Here is a 5,837-nt window from a genome sequence, read left to right as displayed (position 1 = left end):
AAACTTTTATAATGATCTGTCATATTTAATTTATCTAAATATTTAATTGAATTTACTTTACTTTCTTTTATATATTATGTATAACTTGTAATGTATAATCTTAATTTCATAATAACTATAAAATTTGTAATTACAAAATTATTAATATATTTATACAGACATATTTTTACAAAAATACTAAAACATACTAATATACATAATAAAAGGAATTTCATAAACATTTTTATAAAATGAATTTATAAATTATTTACTGATTTGTTAAAGAAGTGGTGACTGATTTCTGTTGTTGTGCGGTATATCTTTTATATTGGTGTATTATATATATATTTGTATAAAGGAATTTCAATGGGAAATCTTAATAGTTAATAGAAATTTACATGTACTCATTTGAAATAAAATGATAACTTTTAAAACATAGTTATTAAATTTAATAACTTTTTATTATATTATAAATGAATATGTTAATATTTAAAATGATATATATAGGATTTTATCAAAGTAATAATAAAAAATAGTTTAATTGAATATATGTTTGAAGTTTTATTTTAGGAAATTTTTTAAAAAAATTTTTTCTTAGTAACTGTAGAATTAAAATATGATCCTAAAAGTTGGTTGAATGTAATGATTATGATGACAGTTTCTAATTTTAATTGTTATCTATTTAATGTAAAAAATAGGAATGGTTTTATTGAAAATTATTTGTAAATGCAATTAGAATTCAAAAATGAATGCATTTAACTTGCATACTATGAATTCACTTTACAGATTAATAAGCCAGGGCCATAGGAAAGGGAAAAAGTGATCCAGCCAAAATGGAGAGCAGTTGCCATGTTTATGGCAATAGTCTCATAGTTTCTTTATGCAGATTTCACTTTCAATACTTACCTAGTTATTTCAATTTTTCTAATTGCTAAATCTCCCTGGGTAGAGATGTTGATGTTGGGGAGAAGGAAAGCAATACCTTAGGGATAACCCTTTCCCTCTATGGAAAAATTTATTGATTTGGTCTGACAGTGTTGCACAGTAAAGACAAAATTGTATTTGTAACATTGGCTACAAAAAGTGGTTGGCCTTGTATGGCCAGCTGATCACTGTTTCCATCAATAGCAATTTCAAGAAACTTATCAATTAACAAAGAAAATCTTCATAGTGATGATCTAGTATGTTATCATCATCTTGCATACTAATTGGATATTGCAATGATTATTACATATCATCAGTGCATGGCAATTACAATAATTTTGATGATATATGTTTTTTATATTGTATTCTGAGAAACAGGATTCAAAAACTTTATATAATGTTATTTATGCTGAAAACTGTGTTAACTATTTATCTAAAATATAAATGCAAGAAAAGATTAAAGTACTTTTATTGTTCTAAAATATCTGTTTAGTTTAGTTTTATTTTTTGTTACTGGTATTATTTTTAAAATACTTTCGAAGAAAATCAAAAAACTTAATGCATAAGAAAAATATAAAAATGTAACTTCTTAATACAAAAAGTTTTGTAGTAATTTTTCTAATCAGAATATAACTGTTGTATAGAAAACTTTATATAATTTATCTGAACACTAACAAATCAAAGTTTTCCTTATTCTAAGTATATGTAACTTGTTTGCTACATTATGATATATAAGTTTCATCCTAAAAATATCCAATAAACTGGTAGGCAAAAGATAGGATACTTCTGATAGGTATAAAACATTCCTAAGGAATTATACTGAACATTTTGTTTAGAATATATTTAATACATTTATGAAAGTTTATAACATAATGGTTGAATGCTTGTTATATTTCTCTTTCATATGAATATCTGCCAATTATTTGTCATATGCAGAAAATAATCATTGTTACTATAATTTACAATGGTTTGTGTGACTGCAGGGTTGGCACCTTTGATGCCACATTCAGGACTGACGCCATTGTGTCTCAACAGACACTGTGATGGCCATTAGTTATTAGGTTCATGTGCAAATGGTCATACTTGTAGGCAGTCAGATTTGGGATGGAGAAGGATAGGGAGACAACTGGAAGAAGTGCACTCAACTACAAAATTAACATTAAACAATACCTGTTTATTTACATAAGCATTTTATATTTCTGTATGTAAGTTATAAAGATTTATATAAGGATCTTAGCTAGATGCTAGTTATTTGATATAAGCATTCATTGCGGGCCATAACTGCAAGAGAGAGAGTTCACAATAGTCCACAAGTATATAAATACCTTAGTTAAATCAAGGAGGGTAATTCTTTCATTAAGGGATCAGCAGATTGATGAACTTCTGGTCTGTACGTTTGTTTGTTCAGGATCTATCAATGAGTTGAATTGGAGTGTTGATGTAAAGTTGAGAAAGTCTCTGGGTGTCTTGGGTTGACAGTGACAGCATAAGTGGTATCCAAAGATCAGGCGAGAACACGATTCAAGAGATGGCAAACTAACAATAACGATGAACGGCAATCGTCATCAATCCCCTTCTTTTTATTAAGGGGTCCTTCCAGTTTCTTTTCATGCCATTATTTGGAAATATAACTTGGGGCTAATGGTTGAATTTCAATCATAGATTCTGGGTGACACATAGGGAAGATTTGTCACCTTTGTGTAATGCCCTGAGCTGGGATGAAAAACATTCTTTTAACCATATATCCAAATGAAAACGAATCTTGATCTTTGCAATTTATTAAAATTAAGGGAATTAAATTATAAAGGAAAAGGGGGAAAGATTTTAAAATGAAATAACGATTATGAGATATATCGTTATCGTCTCTATTGCCATCTGGACTGCTGAGCAGTAACAATCAACATCATGTGGGAGCAGTTGAGTCAGAGATTGATGCCTCATTTACAAACAACACAACCCATTTATTAGAGAATTTAACTTACAAATAAAGTCAATAGTACTTTTCACAAAGGGTGAAATTCCTGTAGATTTTGTGATTTCCATTTGCTGACTGGATGTTGCATTCTAAGTCCAGTTCTTGAACAGGAAACAATGTCTGGTGAATGCAGATTGGAATTTCTGAAGTTTCTCTCAATGAAGGTCTATAACTCTAGGAGGATACATTGGCAAAGGACAAAGATGAACCTTGTGGGAAACACCCCAGCGAGGGATATAGCCTCGCGGGACGCCATGGCAAAGAACAAGTGACCTTGAGGCCCAGGCTTAAATATCTTTTGGTCTCGCAAATAGTTACTTTATTGGTCATTAATCCCCTTTCTCGGTCCCAGATTGGTCTTTCTGTTACCAGGTGAAATTGGACCGGATCCGGTTCCCGAGAAAGACAATTGTTTACGAATACAATTTGACACTGTCTTTCGTTTGGTGTTGATTGAACCTTGCACCTTAACTAACATTTTCTTTTTTGTTCATCTTCTCTTATAAAAAATTTAATTTACTAATTTTTCTCCCTTTTTACTGCATAGTTTTAATGTTAAAATATTTTTATTTTTTCTCCTTTTCCTTTATAATTTAGTTTCCTTAATTTTAATTAATTGCAAAGATCAAGATTCGTTTTTGTTTGAATATATAGTTAAAAGAATATTTTTCATCCCAGCCCAGGGCCTCACAATATTAGTAAAAACAAATATAGTACAGCTCTAGCACAATATGCAAGCAAGCAAGGAGTGTCTCCACAATAAGTAGAAGCAAAGCTTTTAAAATGCACATTTGATAATCATAAACTAAGAACCATGGAGGCATTTAAAATACTTGCCACAACATTTAAAGGAAGCCATATTAACAATAACGAATGCTATGTCTTGGATAAGAATATAGAATCTATATTAGATAACCCCTTAAAAATATAATTGCAACAAATAATGCAATAATATAAATTTATATTTTGCTGAATAAGTTTATTTTTAATTATTATTATTTTTGCTTATATTATTTATCAGAGGCATTTTAATATTTTTGTACATAATTATTTGTTTAATTTGTTAAAATTATATTAATATTTACATAAATATAGTACATATTAATTCAAAAACAATTATGTCAAAGAAAAGATGGTGTTATTCCAACTTTGAATCTGCTATAGACATTCAATATAGAATCTTCTTAAGCATATGCAGACCACTGAATGTAGCCTAAAACATTTGTTTTTTAAACAATGAATGCTGGAAATTGAGAAGAAGGTGTAAATTTTTGTGTTTATAAGATATTCTGGAATTGCTTTAGGATTTCATAATGAATTTCCCACATGATTATTATTGTTAATTGAAAATTATTTGAAATTCTTGAAAAAAATACACTATTTGATTTTCTAATTGACCCTTAGTTCACCCCTTGAGTTCTATCGACCTCTTCAAAATTTCATTGATCCCATTGGGAATCCCTGCTTTGGGCTATCTTACATGATTGAAAGTAAACACAATAAAACTTCAAAATGTTTTGGAACTGATTTTTGTCTGATTTTTCAATGTTATATGTATTATGGCTCTAAGACTGCTGCTTGATATTAGACTTATTATACTAAAAATAAACTTTTTCCCCCATGTATATATTTTATTGGAATGCATTCGACACCAGGAAGAAAAAATGAGTTTGTTTTCGTTCTGATCTACGTATCTTCTTGTCTCAGTATAAAAAGTCTGATATTAAATGGCAGAGAGCTGTAATACATTGATTTGTAGCAACTATTAACCTGCTACAAATTTAAAAATAAAAAGTGAAAGGTTTTATTGAGGTATTGAATAATCATAAAAGCTGTAAATTTTATTCAAATAGTCAAAACAAAATTTCTGGAATATCAGTTATAAACTAACAAATGGAGTAAAAAATAAACCAAACTTTTGATGATGTCTAGCAAAGACTGTAATTATTACATGTAAACATGCATTTGAACATTTTCTTACACATGTCACTCTGGATTCTATATTTGGATGGTTTAGAACATAATACATAAAATATGTATGTTTGCACCCTCTGAATTTTGAAATGATGCATCATGAGCAGCAAATCAATATTAAATTCTGCATCAAACTTGTAAAAACTTTACTCAAACATTTTATCTGTTCAAAAAAGCATATAGTGATGATTCCACATTACATATACAAGTGTACTGTACAACTAACAAGCATGTTAAAACAAAGGCTATGAATCAAGAAAGGACCATTCTCATTCAGATAGGTCAGATTCAGTAAGACAAAGAAATAATCTCCCAAGTTTATGAAGAGATTAAGAGACAGTAAACAATCAAAAGACAATTTGGTTAACATTTTCAGAATTTCACATGGCTCTATATCACACTTTCCAGCATATAATTTCAGTCTTGCACTAACATTTTTTACTTCCTTTACCATTGCAAATTCAAATAGTTGAAGAGATTCTAGTTCTGAAACTCTTTTTAAGAATCTTTTTACATGGAATGTTATTTGAAGGTGCATATGCCCAATGGGGTATCATAATAGAAATATATAAGCAATTGTACATTATACACTAGTGTATAATGTATATACCGTTCTTCACAATGAACAACAATGGCAAAAAGTGTTCTGATAATTTCATTTCAGGAGGTAATGCAAAATGGGCTGCAAAACTGTTTAAGTAAATAGCATGAAAGTTGGTAAAAGGTGCTTACTTTGAAGGTGGTTTGTATTACTCAATAATTGGGCTGCAATTTGAAAAAACTGTAGACATAAATTCACACTGTTGTCCATCCATCCGTCCATCTTTCCTTGATCTTGAGGACGGAGTTAGATAGATGAAAGACGAGACCAGATATGAAAAGTTTAGGGACAGGAGGCCCTGATTAACTATACGAGAGTTGTTCAAAAAGTTCCCAAACTTTATTTATTACAAAAAAAATACTTCACTTACAATTTATTTGTCAG

This window comes from Centruroides vittatus, unplaced genomic scaffold, assembly GCF_030686945.1.
Source record: "Centruroides vittatus isolate TY-2023 unplaced genomic scaffold, ASM3068694v2 contig_824, whole genome shotgun sequence".
In the NCBI taxonomy this organism is placed as follows: Eukaryota; Metazoa; Arthropoda; class Arachnida; order Scorpiones; family Buthidae; genus Centruroides; species Centruroides vittatus.
Note: the sequence above shows the minus strand (reverse complement) of the source record.